The 27,421-nt window shown below is 38.4% G+C and overlaps 1 protein-coding gene across 3 annotated transcripts in view; it reads left to right on the top strand.

Annotated features, from left to right (window-relative positions):
• Positions 1-5,942: 5,942 nt before the first annotated feature.
• Positions 5,943-27,421, top strand: part of COL8A1 (collagen type VIII alpha 1 chain) — a 136,664-nt gene continuing 115,185 nt past the window's right edge. For 2 of the 3 annotated variants that reach the window (XR_002779082.1, XM_011354510.2), the window contains exon 1: positions 5,944-6,127. The gene's annotated coding sequence lies outside the window, so the exon portion shown is untranslated. Of the gene's footprint in view, positions 6,128-27,421 lie in introns of all 3 variants that reach the window. The other variant, XM_011354517.2, reaches the window with a different exon arrangement.

Genomic DNA, 27,421 nt, shown 5'->3' with positions numbered 1-27,421 from the left:
GGATTAAGAAGTACAAACTGGTAGTTACAAAATAGTCATGGAGATATAAAGTATAGCATAAGGAATATAGGCAATAATATTGTAATAACCATGTATGGTGTCAGAAGGGTACTAGATTTATTGGGGTGATCACTTTGTGAGTTATACAGATATATAATCACTATGTTGTACCCTTGAAACTAATATAATATTGTATGCCAACTGTAATTGGAAAATTTTTTTAAAAAATTTTAAAGAGAGTAAACCACAATTAGAAAGAATAGATGATAGATAGATTAAGAATTATTCAGCAAGGGAAGTCTAGGATTAAGACAATTCCAGTATTATAGATAAGGTCTAAGATGGCATAAAGTAAAGGTGAACTGTATTTCTCTAGTACCTTTGAGGGCCTTCATTTTCCACTCCTGAATAAGAAAAAACATCCCTGGACTATATTTCTCCCTCTTCATTGCACAGCCCCCATGAAAGCATTCCTACAAAGAAATTTTTTAAGGTATAGAAAATGAATAGAGTGACAGGTGTCATTGAAATGGGGAGGGTAAGAGCTGGAAAAAAGTTCAGAGAACCTAGTAAAAGTCTAATTGTTTAGGAAACTAAAAAGAGCTACAATAATTTAGTCTATATTGAAAAAGGTAACCAAATTTTTCTTAATTAGAGAAATAAAGATGTGAGGCACTAGGAAGATAGAGGAATTTACAGTGGAAGTAGAGAGCTCATTAGGAAATCAAATAAACTAATTTGGACATCAAATAAATCTGGCAAAATGGATAGAATTTTCAGAAACCAGGGATTGGCATGGTGTGGTTCCATTTCCATCAGTGAAAAGGACAATTACTATTTGATTCAGAGGTAGAGAGTTAAAAGGCTTCAAGGTTTAGAGGCTGATGGCTAAACCTGGGAGACTTCTGCTAAGTCCTGAGACTTAGACAATCGTGACAGTTAAGAGCTAGTTAAGTGACAATGGTACATCTTACATTTTGAGATTCCGTATCCAGAATATAGGCAAGGTTTAATGTTGGGGTGCAATCCCCTTGAAGCAAACACTGAACTAAAGCATTAAGAGCTCTTACTCCCATGGCTAAAACTAAGTGTGTGTATCATTGAATGTTGGATTGACCTCCTGCGGATGTTAATAAGAAGAACATCCACCAACTGGCACTGAACAAGGCATCTGAAAGGTGGAAAGAACTTGAGAGAGTGTCTGGTTAAGCTTCCTTGTTTTACATACAGACACTGAATCCAAAAAGCATAAAATATCTGCCCCAAGTTTTCATGGGTAGTTAGTGGCCAAGCTGGGACTAAAATGCAGGTTTCCTGACTCTTTGTCCAGCGCTCTTTATAAGCCAGAGGGAGCTGCGAGGCAGTCATCTGTAGGATCACCTGAGTCAGTCAGCTCTCTACCATCTGGGCCAACAGGAAAACAGTGACTCACAGAATCCAAAGTTCCTTTGGAATGCAGGAGAGGTGTGCCTTTCTTCTTTGCTGTGTGCCTTTTCAATTTTTGTAAATAAAACTCTATTTTAAATGCCCTGGGAGAGCTGGCAATTGTAAGTGCCTTGCAGGCCAAGGTCATATTTGGTGATACTTAGCACAAGCGTAGGCTGATTGACTGATGGGTCATTTGATAGATGGAGAACAAAATTCTGTACTTTGAACTTCAAGTCGTCAGTGACTTTTTGTTTAGACCAAAAGCCACGTTCATTTGCATTTTGAAGCACTCAGGAGTGGGAGGGAGAATTGGAGGTTGAAATCTGCCAAGGGTAATATATGAAACAATTGAAAGCTAGGTGTTTGAAAATGTGAAGGTAATTGTTTTTAAAGCCAGATTCCATTGTTTTTTAATCCAGGAGACCTTGAAAACTCAAGGATCTCATACATCAGACCCATTATCTAGGGATAAATACTGTTTGATTACTAAAGCTACAACAGGTAAGGAAGAAACTGGTTTCTCTGACACAAAAAGCAGACAACACCCTTCAAATTAATCCCAGCTGTCATCTAGGCCACGGCCTGCAAGAATCTTGCCTTCCTCTCCTTACAACCACACAGGGCACTGTAGAAATACTATAGGCTAGAGCCACCTTTATTTCTGCCACCTCACGCCGGCCTCCAAGTCTGTAGGTCAAAGACACTCAGTTTTCTGTTTCTAGGCATGCTAATGTCCCTTAGCATACTGGAAAGCACTTATCTGCAAAGCTACTATAATGACACTATGAAAGAAAAGTAAAATCTTAATAATAAGCCATTTTCATCTTGCCATTCTACTGCTCAAAAGTCTTTAATGACTACTCATTGCCTACAGTATCCAGTTCAGACTACTGAGGTGACTTCTGAGGCCTTCCACAGGCGACCCCACCTCTCCTTTCCTGTTTCTTAGCCTCATTGTTCTGCTACGTAGGCCCTTCCGCTCAGTCATGTTGACCAATTCACCACCCTCCAAATATTCATGTGTCTTTCCCAGTTGAACACATTCCTTCCCTTGCTCTACATTTCATTACCCATCTATGCAAATGCAACTTTCCACGGCTCAGCTCAAATTGCTACCTCCTCCCTGAAGTCTCTTTGCTACCCAACTACCAGGATTTCATGCTTCTTTCCTCCATGAGAACAAATCTACATTCTTGTTTTCCTCTGCTTTGAATACTCCACACTGTCTGGTATCCATTCTTAATAAATATTTGTGAATCGATTAATTCTAAATAACCCAAAACAAGGTTTCCATTTTCAAAGCTCTTTAAAATAAGTAATCATTTGTAGCTGTTATTATATCCACACAATGGAAACTTCGCAGCATCTAGTATGTTGTCATTGGATTCCTTTCTTTCCACAGAAGACCAAACTAGGTCATTTCAAACCTCAGTCACCTTCAGAGAGGTTCTAGAAGGGCATGCTAAGAGTCAGCAAAGAATATATTCTTGGATTACTGACTTGTTGTCCAGATCTGCTACTGAATCAGATTCAGGCAAGTGTGAACTGGAGAAATGAACTAATCATTAGCACATCCAAACAAAATGAAAAGAGCTCTTTTGTTACATTGGCTGGATATTCAGGCTTGAAAGGAGGGAGTAAAGGAGGAAAAAGGAGAAGGAAAATACAGGCTTCAATTGCCTTCCCTTCAAATGTGCTTTTTTTGCCGTTTCTGTTTCTGCTTTTCACAACTATGTGATGGTCCTGGAATGTTTGAGAGGCATTGAATCAGTATTGAAAAGATGACTTACTGTAATCTGATGAAGATATCTACTAACATGTTTATCACCCCAGATGCTCTTTTAACTGGGTCCTCTTTAGTATGCCCAGAAAACATTTCTTTGCTAAATTAAAAAGTGCTAGAAGTGGTACCCTGCCTGTAAAATCACATCTGATTTCAGTGGTCAGCCCAGAATAGTCAATGCAGTCCTACTTCTAGGTCCAGTAACAGGGGTTATTTATTTCATAGATTTCATTTAATGGATTTGGCCACATCCTCAAAAGACAAATATGCTATCTAGAAAGAGGAAAACTAAGTTATGGAGGGTGAGAAGAGAGTGAAACCAAACAGCAAATGGACAGAAAAGCTAATATGACAGCTGTAGCTTTCTAAGCATTAATTAATTCAAAATTTTATTCATTCACTGAACTAATAAATACTGGCCATTATACGTCTGCTCAATAGTGTCATTCATTCAATCGGACTATACATATCAATTGAGAACTTATCTTCTGCTAGCTAGTTAACCACTAGATATAACTTTTTCACAGCTCAAAAAGTTACTAAATATAACTTGAATTGGGGGCATTAGAGATGAAAAATTGTAAATATTAAGACAAATAATCAAGGTAAAAATTATGAGTAACATTTGAATAATTTTTCTAATGTCAAAATTTTTATGATAAAATTTGCAAAGTTTTCCTCTCATGCATCACTAATCTTCCTTCACACCCCAGGCACATGGTGGGGTCTTACTTATTGATCCCCAGCTGTACCCAATTGAGAATAAGCTTAGTTACAAAGGAAGCAACTGAGACTTTGGGCTCTGGAAGCAGACGGATAGGAATATGAATACGTAAAACACTAAGTCCTGTGTAAAATTAGCACAGATGGCAGCCAGTATTATTATTATCTAAATACCACTACTGGGTATTTTCTTAACAAATTTCTTTAAAATTCTATTTTATAGTTGTGGACTTCTCTAGACCAATGGTTCTTAAAAGGAAGTAGGAATTATGACCCCCAGAGACATTTGGCTAAGTGTAGGGACATTTTTGATTTTCACAGCTTGGGGAGGGAAGGTGCTCCTAGAATCTGGTGGGTAGAAGCCAGAGACACTACTCAACATTCTACATTGCACAGGAGAGGTCCCTACAACAAAGAATTATCTGGCTCAAGATGTCAATAGTACCCAGTAGAAACCCCTCTCATAGCCATTATTTTTTGTTCTCTTGGAGCCTGGTAACCCCCAAAGACATCAGGATCTAACTTGAGACCAGGCTAAATGTTCTATATGTTAGCCTGGTGCGAGCTCACTAGCTGTGCCCGCCCCCGCCCCCCACCTGCCTTGTTAGCTTTAGCTAGTTGCTTAACCCCTTTGAGATTCCTTTCTTAAAAAAAAATTTTTTTTACATGATATGGATCATATTTAACTCATAAAGTTGTGGGGAAAACTGAATCGTTACATTTGTGTCAAGTTATATATATTACACATTGTTTTATATATAGTTATATAGTTACATATAAATATATTCAGTAAAAATTAATTCCTTTATTTTTCCCAGCCCACTCACCCATCCCCTACCCTTCCCTTACCCCTCTCAGTACCCGCATCCCTGAGGCTCAGGTTCTCTCTTTTAAAATGCTTTAATTCCTTTGGTGGCAAAAATCAGACTTGGGCTGGGAAGTGAGTCACCACTCAGCAGCTAAAGGAGCTTGTTTTTCTTCCTCTGAATACATTTGCTAAGAATTTCTGCCTGATCCTTCAGCTGCTTGTTGGTTGAATCCCCTCTTAATGTTTAAGACAGAGAGAGAGAGAGAGAGAGAGAGAGAGAGAGAGAGAGAGAGAGAGCGCGAGAGAGCGCGAGCGAGCGAGCTATGGCACCAAGACGTTTTTCAATTGTTAGGAATGAGAGTTTTTTAAATACCGAAAATAACAAGAGGGCAGAGTGCCCTGAAATTCTGTTACATAACCAAATGTTGGAGGACCGAGGCTGGTTTTGAGGTTCCATTCTCAACAAGCCAGTCTCTGCTGATCCTCCCCAACCTTTGCTGGATTTACCTTAATGCCGCGGAAGTCTCAAGAGGGGCCTCTGGATGCTGCACACTACCGACAGCACAAGGAGAACTTTCTTGTCAAATAAGCACTGCCGGGAGTGATGAGGGAAAGGGCCGGGTTTTACCAGCGGGCGGTAGGATGACAGGGGCTGGGGGCGCTGGGGGTGGCCAGCATCCGTCGCGCCAGTAAGGGTCCGCCCCGCGCTCCCGCCCGCTCGGCGTCCACCCAGCACTAGGGCTTCGCTCCTCCGACGCCCAGCTTCCCCTCCTTGCCTGGCTTAGGAACCCTTCAGTTTTCCTGAACCGTTATTTAGCTTTTCAAATTCACAGAAAACACCTTTAATTATAACAGTCACCCACAACACACCCCTCCCGCCCGCCCCACCAAAAATGTCATACAAAAAACGGAAAATAATCCCATCTCCCTTTTCTTCCATATCTTGCGTGTTTGGGTGTCTCTGTCTCCTAATCATTTTCTCCCCAACCTTTCCCCACATGTGGTCCCTTTCTCTATTTCTCTATTTCCCTTCGTTCTTTTTCTTTTCCTTCTCCCCCTCCCTCCCTTTCCCTTTTCCACTCCTTCCTCTGCTCCTACACCTCCCTCCTCGCCCCCCTCCCACCCCGCTCCCACCCCAACCCCGTCTTTCCTCCCTCTTTCGGGCTCCTCGCTCTGCCCTTTCCGCCCCTCCCCAGAGAAGAGTGTCCAGCTCCTCCCGGGGCTGCCCGCCCGCCGCTCCTTCCCTGCCCACCTACTATGAGGAGCGGCTCCTCCCACCTGCCCATAAAAGCCAAGTGCATGTTACCAGCACCAGATCAGAGCACTTTCCCGGTCCTCTCCTGTGGGAGCCCCCGAGCCTCTCTTCTGGATCTTACGTGCTCAAGGTAAGACAACACTTCTGCAGGCATCTGACCTACAGGGGTTGCTGCGGGAAATAAGTCTCCTATGGTCAGCAGACTTACTGTTTGGTTTGAGCTGAGTCTTATGGATGCCAGATCAGCTGCTCCTTTAACTAGCAACTGGTTTGAAAACAAACTTCTGTTTGAACTGTAAAATAAAAGTTCATTTTGGGCAGAAACAGCAGCATAAATATCGCAAAAAACTTTTTTCTCTTTTTAAATCACTTTTCCCCTGCTGCTGACTGTTGCTGAGGTTAAAATGTATCCGTTTGGGGCGTTTTACTGACGTTTTTCATTGTAAATACCTCACATTATCAGTGGGGGCAAGGAAAACTTTGTCCCATTGTCAAAAATGTGCTTTAAAAGAACACAATTAGTTTCCTAAAAATAGCATAGTCAAAAGGTCTGCTAACAATTTTGTGATGTTTTCCAAACCCCCAAGACAGCTTCCGTGAGTCCTTTTAAAAATATCTTTCCAGGTTTAAGCGCTTGGAAAAAATGATGTGAACGGGTGCCCTTTACACAGGACGGTGATCAGGTGGCTGGTAGATAGGAAAGAACAAATCCAAGTTTACAAGTTGGGGCAGAATATGCTCTCACAAAGCTCTCTTTTCAAGACATCCTAAAATGAGAATTGGGTTGGAAGTAAAGTGTATAAAAGGACTTCATGGATTTCTATACACACACCTAAACATCAAGTGTTTCAATATGTTTCACAGTAAGAGAAAAATACAGGCCAAATTATACAATACTTCTGTGTACACCAGACAGTTGTAAAGAAAGAACCGCTAGAAGGCTTTGGAGGTTTGAACTCTGCTTGCCACCTTCTTTTCCCTCATCTGGTAAATTAAAATCGACCTGATTGACACCTAGTTTTCACAGAGATATCCAGTGGATAAGCTACTCTCATTTTTGAAGACTGAAATCTTCTTATTTCTGAGGTTTGAGAGTGAGTGTCGTGCACCTGTGAAAGGAAAAACATATTCCACAGCTACTTTTGTAAAACCAGACACTTGGTCTATGAAGTTTGGCATCAAAATCTGTGGGCTGTGTGGGATGAAACTCTCTCATGTGGGAGAAAAACCCTCTTCCAATGTTTCCTCTGGGGAATTGCACAAGACCGCTTAAAGAAGGCAAACCAAAGCTGGCAGTCAGGAAACCAAACCACTATTTGAGCTCTTAAGATTCTTAAAGTAAGAGGGGAAAAGTATGACTTTTTTTTTTTTTTTTTTGGTTTGTTTATATTGTTTAACTTGAAAAAGGAAAACTCACCAAAGCTGTAAAAAAATGCTCCACTATTAAAGTAGAATCATTAGAAGTTTAACTGAGGGTCTTCCAAACTTATTCTCCTTATGGTTTGCATATCAAAAGAAATAATAAAGATATTTTAAAATTCTGTTTGGCATGGAGGGGATTCAATGCTATTATTCAAATGAAAGTTATATGTAAAGCTTTCTGTCATATGAAATTTTGCTTCATTGGAAAAAAATTATTGCAAAGAGTGTGGTTTTCTTTAAGAAAATGATATAAAATTACTATTGGCCAAGATAAAATGTGACCTGGGCATATTGAAATAGCTTTTATCTCAAGCCACAGTGCAGACAGCTTGCTTCATATCTGATGTAAGTGGGTAATCAACCGTGACAAGAGCACAGGTATGAGACAAGGCCAAACCAAGTGTGTGGTATGTCCAAGTTCATTCTTCTTTTATGGTAGTGTCGGAATCACGCCCATCATCACAAGGGTGAAAATACACTGCCTCATTCAGCAGATTCCCTTAAGGGAAGTTATCTTTTCTGCGAGAAAAAAAAAAAAAAAAAGTGCTCCCAGTGTAAAAAAACTCCCCGTTGTTCCTAAGTTTGGTGATGAAAAGTGTTCTCCCAGGGTTTGCTTCTGCTTTTCCTGGCAGTTGATCTATTCCACCAGCTACGAACCATTTAACAGTAACTGCCTCCCCCATGTGCCATCAAGTTCAACACCCTGAATAACTGAGTGAGATCATCTTAGATTGCTCATGATCTAACTCCCCTAGGGGCCTTTACCAGACACTTAAAGTAATTCTTTCTCCATGGGGTGCACATCAGGCAAGATGACACTTCCCTTAAGTTTTTAGAAAAATCATTGGCGGGGGTTTCAAGTAGTTACCCTAGTGTCTCCCCATTTGCACAGGAGTCTCCTCTTTATGCCATTGTATGGCTGCCCCCAGATTGGGTTCATGGCCAAAACTATCCAACATTATTCCATCAGGCTTTGAACAAATCCTTATTGTTTCTAAAAAAGAAAAGATGAGCAGCTACCTGGCTCATTAGATACCGAGAGGGTGCTCTGCTGACTTTGAGGGCCTGCTGTACCTAGGGAAACACATGTTTCAGATTTTCTACTATTCTCAAAGGTACAAAACAATATTCTTTTCATGATCGGAAAGCATACTCCACTGTATTTCCACTTGTGAATCAAAAATCAAGGAGAAGAGAATGTGAATAAGTAGAGAACTGAGAGAAAGCTGGAAGGAATTGCTCCTAGGAAGTGCTCCAGGAGAATAGAAAGACCAGAATCTGTTACAAACGCGCCTTCTTTTTGCCCTTACTTACATGGAATATGAGGAGATGCAGAAGAGCAGAATCCATATCTGCTCTTGTATTTCTTTCTGAAATCAGTGAGAGTATTTCTACCAATAAGTTCAGATCCATCTCTACCGTGCCCTTCCTACAGAAGGGAACAGCTCAGTTATAAAAACAAGAATGATTGCAGATCTGCCCCATGTTAAAACCCACACGATTTTGCCAGTTATAATTTTAAACGCTATATTATGATTGTAAAAACTCTCAGAACATATTTTCAAGTAATGGGTGATTCACATCAACAAAACCAATCCTAGTTCTCCCAAAAGGCTCGATGCTGGGTAATTATTAGCAAATTAGAAATTAGTAGTAGCAATTTACTCTTTCTTATTCATGGTCACCCACTTTGGGATGGCAATTTGTAGAGCAATTAGGATGCAGACATATTTCTCAACCTCTAGTCCACCAAGGAACCCTCTGAGGTGTTTCTTCATGCCTTAGCTTTCTCTTCCACCAGATACCCATAAACCCATAAATTCATATACGTAATTTAAAGAAGGTACATATCCTGAGACTAGAGTGCAGTCTTCTCTTTGGAGAGGTGCAGTGTTCTAAATATTGAGTGAAAAAAAAAAAATTAAAGGAGAGGAAAGGTGGAGGTTAAGGAGAGAATGACTGCCCTTCGAAATTTAGAGAGTCTTTCTCTTTTCAATTTTGTGTGAAAAGGACTCCTTCCTAACTTACCAAAGCATCCAGAATTTCTTTTTAAAAAGGACTAGCTCACAAATTGTTAGAAAATTGTGAAAATATAATGAAAACGTACTTCCAGTGGCCTGGCGGTCATTAACAGCAATTTACACCCTAGAGCAATAAATTAGAGTGCTGCTAAACTTCCCCTTTCTAGAGAGACAAGGGGTAAAGAGTGGGAGAGAGAATTAAGCATATTTCAGCACCAACGGAGAAAGGCACTAATCTGATATTCCACTACCGCTTTGGAACTATGTTTGCTGTTTGAAGAAGAAGGTTCTTTATAATCTTTCCTCAAGCAAATAGACTTGCAGGGAGACACACAAAGTCAAAATATCTATAATCTGGGGTCCCTGTGTATGCAAATTCAAAGAGCCATTGAAATTGCACAGCATCAAACTGAAGTAACAAACAAAAATGTTCCCCAAACTGACCACAGAGTAATCAGTTAAATAATAATGAATTCTAATAATAATAATGAATTCTCAATGTAGCATGATAGCACGAGCAACTCCCAGCACTTATAGCTGAGTATATAAAATATTAAAACATATCTGATCTTCTGTTTATTTGGGGCTTACTTCTATTGTCCTTCCTGGAAAACAAAAGCTGCCCTTCTCTCCTTCAGCACAGGATTTGTAAATGCAGTCATAACCCCTCTGTGCTATCTTTTTTCTCTCTCAGTGGAAGAAATCTCTTTTTAATTCTTATAGATCAAGTTTCTGGAGTACCAGTCATACTTGTGGCTTTCATCATTACTAAAAATCTCATACTTTCTTAAACAGGATGTCAATTTTTATTCCAACAAATAAAAAGGCTTTATATTTTCTAAACTTTAATTCATATACCTTGAAGAAAGGTAATTTAAAATCACTACTTGCCTCCAATAGACTCTCTGAAATAAAGTTTCAAAGCAATTTTATTTACTAGTCCCTATTCTAACTTCTTAAGTATTGAAAAACTTATTTATAGAATCACAGAATATAAATGCTGGGAAGATCCTTGGAGCTAATTTTAACTAAAGTTAATTTTACAAATTAGAAAAGATTCAAAGAGGTTGATACCTTACCCAAGGTCACCCAGATGTGTGTAGCAGAACCAGGGCTGGAGTTAATGTAGCCAGACTCTCTGATCAGCACTCTGTCTTGAATAACTATAATAATGTGTCTTCTCCACACAGTGCGTACATAAGATGTCTCAGACGATAATGAGAATTCTGTTGGAACCTAGCATACAAGGTTCTCAGAAACCATAATTGGTAGAGGTATTGGGCTGCAGCTATACCTCTACCACAGAATGTCTAAACATTGATCCAAACCCCCGTGAAGAGTGAAATCACTGATTGTCATCATCACAGGGACTTTATATGGCTTTCTCCATTCCAGGACCTGGTACATAGTAGTTCCTTGGGTCAATTTGTGTTGAATGGGTGAGTGAATTAAAAAAAAAAAACCAACTAAGTGTTAAATATTCATTTTTCTTAGCTGCTTTCATAAAAATCCTTATAAAGAGTGTATAAGGACTTATAGGTACTCAAATCTCAAACATATCAACTTTAAGATCCTCCCTTGCTTTAGGAAATATAGGAGAGTTCTGTAGCCTTATCAATGGCTAAGCTATTTCCCTGCCTACAGTACTGTCACTAGTCCTCCCATATTTATTTGAATACCAGAAATTATATTATTTTTTACAGCAGACTTAAACATCTAGTTCCAATATTCATGTCACATAACAAATGTATTATTTTGTGATGAATTTATAGCATAACCTTCCTCTTCTCCCACCCAATAGATACTTGCACCTTCCCAGGTCTTTAATGACAAAAAGGGTAAAATATGCATAATGGACAGTCAGAGAAAACTTTGAGGGACATACTGGTTGAGGGATGTAGGCATGAGATGTGCTGAGACAAAAGAAAGGGGTCATCAAAGGGCCAAGAGTATAGAGACAGAACGGTGCAGGTTGCAGGGTTTATTCCTCTGAAACAGTAGAGGGAGAGACTCCAGAGAGTTTTGAGATGTTGGAGAAGAAATTTCTTAATAGATTGTCTGAACCAAGACTCTCAAATGTTTAGGAGATAAAATCCTATTTGGGTCAGGCTTCTTTCAGTACAACATCATACATCATTTGAGGACTAGCTTTATAAGCATTATAACCATTAAAACTCTTCTTAACCCTCAACTGGACTTCATTTGAGAAAAGAGCCTCATTTGACCTCATTTGGACTTGACTCTGACTCAATATACTATGTCTATGTCATCAAAATGTTCTCTGCTAAGATCACAAAACAATTTTTGGTAGTATATAAAGTTACTCCAATATAGAAAATAATGAAGGTTGAAAAGAACATTTGTGCATTATTTCTGGAAACGACTTACCCTAAATAAGTGGACAAATGTGTGACCCCAAATACATCCTCTAAAGCATGCCTGACAATTGTTTGCATATATTTGAAATAGTAATTGCGTTTCTGAAATTGATTTATTGTATGTTAAAGCTTACATAGTCTATGACTAAGCATCATTGTGAAAACATTCTTTTAAGTAAGTCTTCCTTGAAGACTGCCTCTCTTAAGCTCTCTACTGATGTGTTTACATCACAGGATATTTAGGCATTGGCATCATGTGATGTGCTGAGATTAAAGACAATTAATCACTTTGTGTGCTACTTTTCCAACTCCAACTGAATAGGCCTGGGTGTGGGTGTCAGCTGTTGGCTTCTCCAGGAGATAAAATATATCCAGCCTGTTGGGGAGCTTCTCCAGTGCCCTGTTAGCTAGATAAAACAGCTGTTTTTCTGAAAGCCTGGACCAGTGGCCTCCATAATTAAAGCTCCATGTACTAGAGCAACTATGGCTGGTGTGTGTAGTTTTGCTACCCAGAAGCAGAGTGGCTAAGCCACCGCTACCTTTAGTTCAACAGGAAGTCAGCAAATCTTAAGCGCTAGTTGAAGAGCATTGTCCTAGGGCAGCTGGGAGACATTTTGACAGCTGTCATGCCTTTTAGTATGTTCCTCCAACTATCACCATGAGCTCTCTAAAGATAAACCTGAACTTAGTTCATAAATTCAAAGCGATGACTGTAGATTATTTTATGTCTTTAAAGAGCTTTACTTAGCGATTGTCTAGTCTTAAAGTTTAGGGCTCATGGTGTTCATCAGTGCTATAAATTCAAACGAGCGGCCTTGTGTTAAAAAGCAGATCCAAGATAAGGCCAAGAAGTACACGAGGGGAGACACTAGGTGGAGCTAAAAATTTCTGGCTTAGATGGCCAAGATTGTTGAGGTTGGAAGAAAAGGGATCTGCAGGAAAAATCTGCTATTGGATCCACAATTCCTAATTTAACAACACATCTAGTTCCCCTTCCAGCTCCCAGTTTATTCCAATCTCCTGTTCTAATGAGTTGAGAGGATGTCTTCAATCAGCAGAGGGAACTAGGGGGCTGAGTGTCTCAGAATAGAAAACTAATTCCTAAAGGGGGGCCTTCAGATTTGAATTTTTCTGATAAAAGGCAGAGCAAGGTGTGCTTTGCCAACAATGGCTAAAATGTACCATGGAAATGTATCACACTGTTGGTTTCCTTTTAAAAGCAAAACAAAACAAAACAAAAAATCCCAATTTAAGCCTTTAGGAATAAATCACCTGTATTTCAGCAATGCCAGAAATATCCAGGCTTGTAGAAGTTTATTAGAAAGAAAACCAAAGCAATCTTAGAAAATCTTATTTCCTAGGCCACCACCAGCCAAGACTAAATGCTCAATTCGGTAATAAACAAACCCTGGCAGCTAGGGGTCGACAAGAGGGAAAGACGGAGAGAGCCGAGGGTGAGGGCCAGGCTGAGAAGATCTCATGAGTTTCAAAGAGAAGTCCTGGGGTCTTGTCATGACTAGACCCTCCTGTCACCAGAGAAGGGGGAAAGGAGCTGGAAGAAAGAAAGCAGAAATGGGCCAACAGGTTTCTCCAACTAAGATGGCCCAGAACCTGCACTCCTGTGTCTGAGTCTCTCCAGGGAACGGCCACAGCCCTGCCTAGACCAAAGTGAATACCTTTCCGTTGAACAGTTCCATTGCACAGCTGTGTGGGGATGGCTTGTTAAGACTTGAGATACTTGCATAATTCAGAATCCTTTGGGGGATAGAGATCAATTAAGACCATTAAAAAAAAAAAAAATCCCTGGCACACCAGAGAAGGGCTGCTTGCTTTGTTAAGATTATGACATTCACAGGAAAACAGAGCAATCCTCTTTTCAAGGCTATTGCTGATGTCAATAGAGATGACCCTATGAAGTTGGAATGCATGTGGCCTGAGAAGCCCTATTCCAGAAAAATCTTCAATGTTTTAATCTCAAAAACACCTGACTCTTTGGGCAAGTCATTGGTCATCTCTGTGCCTTACTTTATTTATCTTACACAGAAGAACAATTCTCAAATAGCCACTCTGTTTACCATTTAGAGGCATTTGAGATCCTGTAAAAGTATTTTATAAAATGATGCTACTTAAGCATACGTTGTTACTATTGCTTGGTACAGTGAATGGATTATACCCACAACACCTGGTATTTATACAGAGCCAAATCGAAAGAGAATAAAATTCCAAATAAGCACATAACCTTCCAAGATATAGCAAGAACATTTTTGTGTTTTAGAATACAGAAGACAATTCCACATGTCTCAAAGGGTCAGACAAGGTCAAGGGTAAGTAGAAAAAGAAAAAGAAGCAAAAATTTTGGCTTAAGAGTCTCAAAAGGCTGATATGTTCACCTGTCCCTATTTTGATGCCAGTCAAAAAATAATTCCTCGCACAAACAAGATTGTAATTTAAAAATTCTATTTTAACTGGAGAAAGGTGAAATTTTTAATAATGACTGTTATGTTGTGTAAAATCCCCGAATGCCTCTTTTCAACATTTTCCAAAGTATATTTCAAAAATAGCAAGACCTGGGACATTAATATGAGTTTATGCAGAAAAATGTTGTGGTCAAATAAATTTTAGAAACACTCAATAAAACAATATGATTAATTTTATTCACTGCAAGACTTGACAAAAACCTAACATGCTAGGTATGTATTCTTCAAAAAAGTTAGTCAACAACATGCCCTAAACTTACTTGATGACAAATCTTCTCAGCCTCAGAGCATCTCTTAGGACTGGTATTCTACAAATGACTTGGGGACAGTTTAGGAATCGCCACCCTGCTTCATTATTTCAAGATCTACCGAGACACGGTGCTTTCAGTGTTACTAGTCAGTATGTAATACACACTGAGTGTCAGTAAAAATTGTGTTATGTTAAATCATAAAATAAGAAACGATCCCGAAGCTTTCATCTGTGATTTCCAAACACAGATGAAAAAGGAACAAAAGAAGCAGATAAACATGTTTTGAGCCCACAGCTCAGTTCTTTATAATAATAGTAATAGCAGAAATGCCAAAATAACTTAAATATTTTACATATTCTAGATAGAGAGATGAATGAATGGATGGATAGATGGATAGAAGGAGGAGGGAAAGGAGAGAAAGAGGGAAGGAGGAAGGAAGGCCGGAAGGTGGGAAGATCAAACAGATTGAAATGATCTCTTCTTTCCCTCTTCTTTCCCACTGTCTGGATATTGTGTTATAAATAGAGAAATGACCAATAATAAGCAATAAGTCCAGTAAACAAGGAGTCTAGATAATTTTGTGAATTAGATCAACAATCTCTGAGCTAATAATTTTGTTTCACCTTAACCACCATTAATTAACTTAACTCATTAGCCAAACAACTTTCTTGAGCATTTACTTTTCACCATCAATAGGTAGCTAATTCCTACAATAGGAACACACTTACTGATATTTTTGTATATCTTGCTACATTGGGGATTATTTGGTTTATCTGTGATGCTCAGACCTCCCACCCCCATCAAATCCATATTTCTCTTAGAGCTCTACTCTGGGAATTCTCTTTTGCCTTCACAAAGATAATGCCTGGAGGCCAATATCCCAGAAACAGCAGAGTGGAGCACCCTCTCCTTTAAGAAAATAAATAGCAAACAGTCATCCAAGACAGAAACTCAAACTTATCATTACTAGTTATAATAGATATTATTTATTAAATGTCTAACAGGACTAGACATTGTGCTTGTCTCATTATCTCTGTTCCTTATATTAACCCTATGAGGACAGTTTTATTATTCTCAGTTTAAAAATGAGAAAAACCAAACCTCTACTTGGTCAAACATCTTGCCCAGGGTCACACAGCTAAGAAGGGGCAGAGCCAGTATTCCCATCGAGATCACACTCCAAAGTCCATTGTCTTCCTGCTTCTCCGTGCTGTCTCTCATGATGTCGTGTCAGAAAAGGGAGAAAAAACATCAACTCCCTATGACAATGCCTCTGACTCATAAAGAAAGTGAGAGAATTCCAGTGGCTTTGTTCCTAGACACTGCCGACTGGCTCTGTTTCTTGTTTAATACTGTGATTTTAATTTATTTTTCTTTCTTGTATTTTTTCCTAAAAGCATGCTGTCATTTCAGAGCCAAAAAAGTAAGAGCTGTGTAACTAGGAAAAAAAAAAAAAGATATCATTTCTCCCTAGGGTAATTTGTAAGAGCTAAGTTTTCTCCATAAATTCTCCCCAGTGATCACAAGTTGCTTGGCATAGATCTGGTAAAGAGAGTGACAACCTAGCATGTCATTCCTAAGGCAGTAGAAATCCCCATAATTATATGAGAAACAGACTGAAACAAAGGCACTACAGCACATTAAAGAAACCTGAATCTGGCTTGCCAGATCATTCTCTTTGGTGTTACTTTTACTACAATCTGTAGCCAGATGGTGATAGTCAAAACAATTTAAATGATTTCCTCAAGCCATCTGAGTCAGCTACACAAATGTCTATGTTATCTACACTTACTGCCTAACCTACCCTGAGGGTATATATGGAAATAAGTTTACGTTGCGCCCTTCCTTTGTTCTGTGCCAAAGACAAAAGAGAAAACAAGGTCTAGCTCTTTCCAAGTGATCACATTCTGCTATCTTTTCTTGCTTTTGTACTTGATCTTCCCTCTCTGCATGTAGCATTCCCTACTTAATTTACTGAATTAATCTGTACTCTTCCAAAATTCGGATCAGGTGTCCTCCTCTAAGAAGACATGCCTGCAACCAGCACATTATGCACCTCTTCCATGCTCCCGAGCACTCTGTGCACAGCCCGTCAAGGCCTTGGTCACTCTGTAATGGCATTAATTTGTTTTATGTACAGAGCTGTAAGCCCCTTGCAGAAGGATTTATGTCTTGTTTATCTCCACACCCTCAATGCTTTGCACATAATAGGAGCATAATAAATATGCAAAGAAGGAAAGGGAAAAAGAGGTGGGGAAATATAATTCAGTGTCCATGAATGAGAAGGCTCTAAATATGCTTTTCTCTATCCCCATAGATTATTCCAAGACACAGTTTGACCTAAGTCCATTCATGCCCATGGACACATACCTACAGTGTTACTAGGCTCAACTCTGGAGCTAACCATGGTATACAAGATAAATTCCCATCAGCATGTTAATATTAAATACTGGCCTTCTACACACCAAATAAGGTATATAGGGAAAAATATTTGCTGGGTGGTGCCACTGTCCCAGGACCATCAGTATGCTGCTCAAAAAGTTTCAGTGAAATTATGAAATACAGAACAAACACCTTAGCTTGATAGTCAAGTCCCTTAACCGAGTCTCCCACCCCAGTCCATCTTTCTATCTTCATCCCTCTCTAATTGGTAACAGGAATTTGACCTAAGCCAGAAAAGCTTTCTTCCTCTAAACATTCTTATTTCTTTTCTCCATGGAATCTCCTCCATTGTCCTTTTCATCTGTCAAAATAACCATAAACTCAAGGTCCTATTAAAGTCTTTCTAAATATTGCTCTGTATAGATCTTTCCCTATTCTCAATTGACAAGCAGTTACTATCAATGCCAGTTGTGTGTTGCTTATACACTATATTGGAGAAATCAAGGCTGTCTACTAGAACTTTCTGCAATGACGGAAATGTTCCAAACCTGAGCTGTCTGATAAGATAGCCACCAGCCACGTATACCTCTTGAGTACTTGAAATGTGGCTAATGTAGCTGAGGTACTGGATTTTTTAAGTTTTATTTTATTGTAATCTCTTTATTTTTTAATTAAATAACCATGTATAGCTAGTGGCTCCTGTATTGGACAATACATATTTAACTTTTCATATGTTGTGCCTTATATCCTTTGATGAGAATATAAACTACTGGAAAAGTTAATTACAATGCCTTTTTTATATCCCCAGTAAATGCCATGACCACAGTAGTGTTCATTAAATTATTCATTCAGTGCACTACTTGACTACTGGGTCTGTCTCTGATTGTTATATTATCTTAAAAGAGTCTCCCCTACATAAATAATTTTAATTAAATAGTGCAGATGGTATTTGCTTTTTATTTAATGGCTTAAACTCACTCAGAATGGCACTATATCACTATGTGGATCCTTTATCATTATACAAACAAAATGAGGTGAAGAATGATCTGAGCCTCTGAAAAAGAAAGTTACATTATTTATTACCATTTAAAACATGTTTTAAATACCTGCTGAGATACAGCATTGCTTCAATTTTCAATATCACCATTACCACAGAGAAAGGCTTTTTCCAGGTCCCTAAAACAAGTTCAGCAAATAGATTCTTTCTTTTCTCTCTCCCTGAAATCCCATCACTTTCTAAAGGAAGTTAGTTCTTTATCATAAATTTTCTCAGAGCATTTTTGTCTGTATTTCTGATGAACAACCTGAGGCGCTTTGAAGAAGGCTAAATCCTCTACCAGCAGGTCAGGGGAGGTAGCATGTCTTTGGAATTCGACAATGATATGCCCCTGGCACTTGCCGACTTACCGAAGGCCCTTCAGGAATCATCATGCCAACAGGCCAACCATGCAATAAAATCCTATGCCTGACAAAGCCAAGAGGAAAGTGATCAAACTGTCTGGCTGCAGATTAGATTTGACTTATGAATAAGCCTTCAGAAAATAAACCAGATTAAGTCTCTAACAGCAACAGTTTACAGGAGATGTTTAATGATTTCAGAGGTTGGCCACACCACATGCCTTCCTTCTGACTCAGTGAAGAGTGGGACAAGAGCAGAGGAGACTCTCAAAAAGTCAGGGCAATCAGCTGTATCTTTTCCATTCACAGCAAAGTTTATTTGGAGTGACTGGAAAAACCTTCAATGAAAAAAATTTTTTTTTAATAATAAAAGAATTTACCCTGTTATCATGAGCCAGACAACATCAAGAAATAATTATGGGTGTGTATTTTCCCCTGCCTTGTAAAATATTTACAAATTGCAGCACAAGCAAGCTATAGAGTAAATGGTAAAGAAACAATAATATTTCACTTGTAAAGTTTTTATATTTAACCATAAAAGAATCACCATGTGTTTAAATCACATTTGAATACATATGAATAAAATTCTCATCTGCAGACGTGAGCCAGTGACTAAAAAAATAATCCATAACTTCTTTTGTTTTTATGCATCTTGTTTTTACAAAATAAAATTTACTATCGCCACATCAGCAAAAGAGTATCAGTATCTTAATTTGGAAACTCTTAAACATAAGGACAGTGATGATGATGATGATGATGATAATTTTCCTTTGTAAAGAAATTTACATTTTATGGCATGTATTTTATATACATTCCTCCATTTGAATTAGATAAGGAAGGATTTTATGTACATTGTGCACATGAGGCAGTGGAGGCTTAGAAAGATTAAGTAAATTTCACAATAGCATTTAGATAATGAGTATTGGAGATGGAATATGAGCCTGGATCATCCCATTCCTGAAGTCTTTCTCTTTCTGCTAATCCAGGCTGAGTTTTCACAGTGTCACATCCAAGAGTGGTCCAGAGCATCCCAGCTGCAAAACTAAGAAACTACAGCAAAGGAAAACAGAATGTCCTGTAAGGGTTACTTAGTAAATCAGATTCAGTGATTGAGAATGTGTTTTTTAAGAAGATAGAACCCAAATTTCCAACAATAATACCAGTTAATGTGTATTGAAGGTTTATGCTGAGCCAAGCAGAATTCTGAAAGCTTTTTTTTAATATTATTGCATTTTATCCTGTTTGCTTCCTATGAGACAGGGAACTACGTAAGAGGTTAAAAATCTTCCTCAAAGTCAAATAGCTGTAAGTAGTGGAACCAGAATATGAAACCAACAGGTGAGATTCCTGAGCTTTCCTCCATTGACATTTGACATTTCATTCACAACATTTTATTAATGATCTGTGGACAAAAAGACTTGCAGTGGTGGAAAGACCGGCAACATAAGAAATGCCATTGGTAATCAGCAGGTATATCTTCTGTACAGTTTATGATTTCAAAGAACACGCAAACCATTTTAAGCCAGCTGTAATTTTTAAAAGATATTTTAAAATCTCCCTTTTAATTAATGCTAAAATGCATGTCATTTATGGAGATAAAAACAAAACATTTTAAATTGTCTATGAGAAGCCACTGTAGTGTCATGAATAAAAACACTGAGTTTAGCATAATATATCATGGGGTGAAGTCCCACTTCTGCCACCTACCAATGTAGTCACTTTGCATTGTTAAGACAGTGAGTCTCACTGAGTCTTTATTTCCTCTGCTCTAAAATAAGTCTACTACTCAGGATTGTCATGAATGTTAAATAAGATAATATATGAGAAAATATCTGGTACTCAGAAGGGGTTTAGTAAAAGTTATTTGATAATAATGACTACTGATTATTGAATGCTTACTTAAATACCAGCATAGTAGGCATTTCGGCAGGTAGAAACTTCAAGAATAGCTTCCTACGTATTGCAAAAAAAGGTCACTATCTGCCTTGTTGTTTACTTAATGAACTCTAGACTCCCAGTCCATGGTCTGCTATGAGCTTGTCATGATGGCAGTTTGGGCTATTTGGGCATTAATTTATGGACCGATTTAGAGTTCTGGTCTTTTAGGGTTAGCAGTGTTTTGAGAGGGAAGGAAGATTTTTCTTCTCGATTTTGTTGTTGTGATTTGTTTGTTCGATGCACTAAATGGCACTAGTTCAATCACCCCACCAGTTCCCGAAAGGCAGAAATTTCCACCTCCCTCTCTTCACCATGGCAATGCACATCGTATATAGGCAGCTATGGCATCATCAGGAAAAAGATGGCTGTCTCGGGTGTCTCAACTAAGGTCTTAATTCATCCCATGGGCTTCTGGAGTTTTATGCCTCCATGCTCTACTGCACTCTCACTGAGGCTTCCAGAATCCCAATGCATCCTGGCTCCTACATTTTGATGCAGTAAGATATCTGAAGCCATGTTTGTCCTCCCTACAATGTTCAATGTCAGCCCACCAGAAACATACCTTACATGAATTTCATTTTTCTGTTAAAAAGGTCCTCACCATTTTATCCCTATACTTTAATTATCAAGAAATGTTTCAATACATGCTCCCTCAGGGGAAAAAATTAAAAAAAATGGCTCTAAGAAGCCCAATGTCAAAATAAGGAAAATTGCAAGCTATAGTAGAAGGCATTTTAGTTCATACAGACAAAAGAAGAAGGACCATAAGAGTTTTAAAGGGATTTTGTCCTTCAAGTTCAGTTGCCCTAGTTTTGTTTGTTTAGGACTCCAATCTCAACCTCATTTATTCACTCATTCAACAAATAGCTATTGGATATCTACCACATTCCAGGCCCTGTGCTAGACACCATCAAGGACTGTTTTACCTGCACCCATGGTTTGCAGCTGAAAAGCACTGAAACCAGTAAAATGCTACTTGGAGTATAAATGCACAGGGAATGTGAGAACCCTTTTCTTCTTTCTCTTCAAAGGGAAGGCCATTTTTTGTGCATTTTTCACGCTAATCAAAGTGTTGTGAACCTTCGCTGGGGGCCTGTGTCCTCTCCCAACACATCTATCTGCACCAGCAAAAGGTTCTCACTCATGATTGTCAAGGACGATAAATTCAAGCTCATTACACTCCCTAGGTGCCAAAAAACTAACAAGTCAGCACTTCATCAGACATATTTCCAGACATTTAACATATATCTTTTTAAAATGTACAAAACAGTAAACTATGTTTTACCTGGTATTCTTTCAACTGAAATTGTTATGAAATTTTAATTTTGTTGTCAACAGGGTATAATGAGTACTTTGTTGTCTTCAATGGTCCCAAGGACAACCCTGAGACTCTAAGAGATCCTGAGGCCCTGGAATAGTCAGGAACTTTGCTTTCAATAACTGCTTATAGGATGAACGCTATTTGATTCACTGGTGAAAAATTCAATTACTCCCAGTTGAGTTTTAGAATTAAATATATTTAAGGTAACTTTTCATTTATCTAAAATTCCAATTTCTGAAAACTTCAACCCTAAGAACACAACTGAGGATAAAAAGTAGATCAAAAGTACTCAGAGAATAAAAGACAGTAGTTATTTAGATTCATATTCATAAGAAATCATATGAAGTTCTTGCTTCAAGCCTATTTACTTCTACTTAACAAATAATTCTAATAAACGTGGTTCTCTGAGTCCTAAGAACATAGCAGACTCGGGTACTTAATTAGAAAAGGGAAAAGGGCTGCAACAAGTAAACGCACTGATAGAAGGAAGAAATAGAAGTATGGAAGCCTAGCAATAAAGGAAGAGAAAAAGAAACTATAAAAAGATAAGAATTTTAAAAGCATAAAGACATTCATTGAGGAGATAAATAGTCATAAAGCCTTAGGAAATTCCTGAGGAAGTCACTGAATTACAGCTGAATATAAATATTAACATATTTAGTAATATCTTTTGAGAATTAAGGACATTATATAATTTAAATATATCGTATCTAAACAAGCATATTTTGATTCTTACGCATGTAAAATATCAGTTATCAGGAAATTTTTAATTATCCAAAATGTCTTATTTCCTAAAAATTAGAGAAAGTTGAGGTTATTCTAATATATGTGTGTGTATGTATACACACACGCAAATATATACGGTTCACCTTTGAACAATGCAGAGTTTAGGGGCACCGACCTTCTGTGCAGCATAAAACTTTTGACTCCCTCAAAACTTAAGTTATCTCTCAGTATCCGTGGGAGATTGAAGCCAGGACCCCCACAGACACCCAAATCCACAGATGCTCAAGTCTGCGATATAAAATGGTGCAGAACAATGCGTACGGTTAGCCTTCCACATCACGAACTCCCAACTTCTGACTGAAACAATACAGATATTTATTGAAAAAAATCCTCGTGTAAGTGGACCCACACAGTTCAAACCCATGTTGTTCAAGAGTCAATTGTATATGTAAATTATATGATATAGAATTCCTGTTAAGCTAGAAAACCTCATCTCCTTAACATGTAGTATAATGGATTTTTAACATTTTGGTTGTCAGCTTCCAATAAAAGCGTGATCAAAATGGTACTTGGGTTCACACTTTCTTTTCGTCTAACACAGCTGAGACCAGAGAAATTACCTCACTGCTCAGTGACTCAATTTATCTATTTGTATAATGAGAAAAGCTAAAGTGTACCTTACAAAGGTATGGTGGATTTTGTTCCTGCTTCAAAATTTGGAAATAATATAAATTCCAATAAGAGCCTGGTTTGGGGTTATTATTTTTTAAGCAAACATCCCTCAAGGAAAAGATGCAAAGGAAGTCAGTCTTTCTTTCCTTGGTTTTCTTTCCTTACAATATTTTCTTTCCAAAGAACACCACAAAGAAACAAAGAGCCAAACACACTGACTCACGTCTCTTTCTAATAGTGTTGTGGTCAATTTGCTCCCGCATAAAAAAGTAGTAGTGAAGCTTTGAACTCTGGGTTTTGGAAGGCCAAGAGTGGAAAAACGTTTTTGCAAAAAGAATGGCACATTCCAGATCTGTCCAAATCTGTCCGGTGTTATGCATTTGTGAGGAAAGTTCGCTTGAGCAGGCAGTCCCCACTGCAACCCTTTTCTGTTGTCAGAACCTTCTGATAAAAGAAAGGGCTGAAATTTGCCTCTCAATGAAATCTTGATTTTTTTTTTTCAGATCTTACTTATTCAAGCTTTAAAATGGTTTCTCAGTTTAAACTTGCTTTTAGGACAAACAGGAAAATGGTCTAGCTTTATGCCTTGAAAAGCTGTCTCCATCTTTCTTCGGGAAGAAAATGCCTAATGTGGTTTCGAAAGCTGAAGGTGCATTGAGGGTCTTCATTATAGATTTCCAATACTGAAATTCGTTATTACATCCTAAAGTTCAGCAGATGTCATGCCTTTTGTTGTCTTAGATGTTGCTTTCTTAAAGTCTGTCACAATCTAATATGGTCATACAACTGTATAGTGTACAAAGGGCTTTCACACATTAATGCATTTTTGATAACTAGTATGCCCTTCTTAATGTTTTATAGTTGTTGTTTTGTTTTAAATCTTAAAGACACTCACAATCTGAAACAAAACAAAACATAGTTTTGGTACATTTCTAAATGGCTAGTATCATTCTTTGGCTGAAAAGATTGAATCCCTGTCTTATCCTACATGTCGCCTAATCGAAGAATTTATCTCAGTGCTAAAATCTCATTACCTAAAGTGCTCTAAGGACATCTCAATATCTTCACTCTTTTTTCCCTGACAGGAAATTTCTATGAAAACATTCTCAACCTACTGTTACCAAACACACATTTACCTGCAGGACATTCTGTCCTTTGCTGTCCTTCCTGTTACAATTGTTGATGTAAGCACCATCCAAACCTGTAGAGAATTTTTATAAGAGTTTATTTGAACCAAAAAAGACAATTGCCAGGAAGAAAGATTGTGAATGCTTCTAGAGAGTAACAGTTTTGCAGTTTCTTTTATGTATTTGAAATTAAAGAGGGAACATAAGGAAGATTACAAGTAGGTGAAAGAAAGCAAGGTTGAGATTAGATTATAGAATAGTTAAGATTGTGTGCTGTCTTGAGGGTGGTCATGTATTGGAAGAAGGGCCCTGAAAGGGGGGTATTTCAAAGGTCTGTTGACCTAGATGCATAGAAACAATGGACAGGGCTTGCTTAAGACAAAGATAAGCCTTTTACTAAATAAGTTATATGCCTGTGTAGGGACTACCAACATGACTTGCCCAGTTAGGAATTTATGATCAGATCATCTTGTGAGCTTACTTTCCATAGAACTCCTTTTTTCATCTACACGTTGGAAGAGATGTTTCTCTGCCTAAGTCTCCTCCCTTACATATTCTCTGGGACCTTCTCATCCCACTCCTCTTGCCTTCTGGAGATTTCACTGAATCATTTGCACCATCTTCCCATAGCAACCATAGCCTTCTTCAGTGCCTCACCCATATTTAAAATCTTTCAGAGATATTTCGTAGTCTTCGAATTAAAGTCCAAACTCCATCATAGTATTTACAAGGTCTGTTTTGGGCCTGCCCATCTCTTTCCAACTCCATTTCTTGCCTTGCTACCTGGTGTCTTCAACCTCACTCTATTACAGTCACAGTTTTCTCTGAAAGCTCCATATTTTTTATCAGTTAGGGCTCTCACTCACACTGCTCTGTCTTTCTGCCTGGAACACTGCCTTCTCATCACCTCCCAACTCCCTAAGCATTCCAGAACCTTCCTTGACTGTCCTCCTCCCACCCCTACCCTTAGACTGGATTAAGATGCCCTGTTATGTGGTCTCACATTGCCTCACTTCCCTCTGTGGTATACAACTCTCTCAGTGTAACTGTTTTAATTAACTGACTGTCTCTCCCGCTGATCTATAGACCCCATAATGGCCTGAATTGAGTCTGTCTTATTAAGCAGTGTGTCCCCGGCACAGAGCCTGAAACCAAATGCAGGTACTCAGTATTGGTCAAATGAAAGAATGAATAAACAATACACAACTGATAATCAAAGAACCACAGACACCAGAGACAAAGCAACAGATTCAAGGGTTGACCAGGGTTCTAGAAAATGAGTGGTCAAGAGTCTGGTCAAAGAATTCCAAAATCAAGTCTTTAGCAACCAACAGTACAGAGCAGAAAGAAAAGGTCTAAGACAGACCTTTAGCAATCACTGCAAGTAAAAAAATGATCATCACAACTCCCAGCCGCTCCCTTTCATCCTTATCCTGGGAAGAGTTTACCAGAGTGTATCATGGTGTAGACTAGGACTATTGTGTCATGACTGCCTTCTTAGCTAGCCCTAATGAATCAGAAATGTTCCAGAAATATGTCCAGAAATCTGTACTTCTAACCAGTATCCCAAATTATACTTATGCACTTTAAGGTCCATAGCTGGAAATTGGGGCCCTGCAATACCTGGTAAAGTAGGGAGAGTGAGAGTGGGAAGCAAATACCCTTTCCTGGTAATGGATATAGCTCAGCACTATGATACTTCAGTTGCTCTATATGTGATATATGACCATGGGTAATGACAATTTGCCCTGGTTCATCCACGATAAGCTAAAATACTGCTGACTCATGGTTGGCACTTAGAAGTTCCAACCAGGGTCATGTGTATGGGGATGGGGTGCTTTCATGGCAGTTTAGTCACAGCTCCCACTTCACTTCTCACTGTAGCCTCCTTTCTCCTGTTTGGGGCATAGTATAATCTATCTGTGCATTCTGTTTGGACAGATGAATATTTAACTAACATTCAATAAAACAGTATTCTCTTGTCCAGGACCTGGACAAAAAAGGCCCATAATAATAACTATGAAAAATTTATTGTAAGCTATTACTCCCCTGAGGAAAACAAAAATGTCCCCTTTAGCCCCACCGAGCCTGTGGTTTTGAAGCTCTTTCCAATTTTACATTATTGTCAAAAAATAATAATAATTAGATATGGCTATATGAAAAAAATCTAGAAAGTTCTATCTGAGGAAAAGAGGTTCACCTCAAACCAACATTTCCTGTTTTGATCTTATGTTCCAAGCAGTCTCATTTTTTCCTTTGGGTTTTACATATAGTTTTGTCATTTATGGCCATGCCTATAATCTGTCATGCTCACAACGAGTCCAGGATAAACACTGATTTTTGTTACTTTTCAAGTATTTATAGCTTAAGATTACTCTGCACCTTCCTCCCAAGACTCTGTTCTATCACTAGCCATTTGACGTCAGTGCACACTGCACCTTCAGTCCCCGATAAACCAGAACGTATGTGATGCAGGCAGGAAAAACAATACATCTTGACTCTCCCAAAGCAGTTCGAATCAAATGTTTTAAGTATAATTGAAAACATATTTTTACAAGCAAATAGAGCCAATAAACTAAAAAAGCTGTATGGAAGCACCAGGCCCCACTTCTCTGGTTTAATAAACTGCAATAAAGGACCTTAAGAACAATGAGACACTTGTGTTCCAACACAGAATCACACAGGAGGACAAGTGGTCATCCACAAGCATGGTTCATCCTTTACAAGTGCTCTATAAAGAAAATTCAAGCAGGGAAAGAAGAGGAAATACATAAGGACACAGTCACTTTGTAAAACCTCCCTAAAGTCAGTGTGAGGAATCTCATATCCCTTTACACAGTGGTATGATTTAAGGGTGAGAACCTCATTACCTTTGCCCTCTTCTCACCCCAAGACCTAAAAGCATGATTATCTTCCTATAATTATTATTTTAAAAAATATAATCACAAAGGAAATACCTTCTTGGGCCAGGTCTTCTTCTTAATTGCTATGATGCAACTCCCACCAAGTCAGCCCTTCATCCCATGTCAGACATTTTGGTTAGCCTGGCTTATCCAACTCCTGAAACTGGAAGCCTGCGGTGGTGTGGAGGGGCTGGCAATGAGAAGAATTCTGGGCTGAGAGATTGAATCCTTGGCATACACTGAATTATTCTGGTATACAGGCTTCTCCTATAATTTCTCTAGCTATGAATTAGAGTAGATTTATTTACTCAATCTATAAAATGGCACCATTCATTAAAGTAAATCACTTGAGGTAAAAGAACTAATTATAGTGCTTTTAGTAAAAATAAAGTAAAAGCTTTTTACCCT

This window comes from Pteropus vampyrus, unplaced genomic scaffold (genome assembly GCF_000151845.1).
Source record: "Pteropus vampyrus isolate Shadow unplaced genomic scaffold, Pvam_2.0 Scaffold1, whole genome shotgun sequence".
In the NCBI taxonomy this organism is placed as follows: domain Eukaryota; kingdom Metazoa; phylum Chordata; class Mammalia; order Chiroptera; family Pteropodidae; genus Pteropus; species Pteropus vampyrus.
The sequence above is the reverse complement of the archived record's forward strand: the minus strand, read 5'-3'. Positions and strand labels throughout refer to the sequence as shown.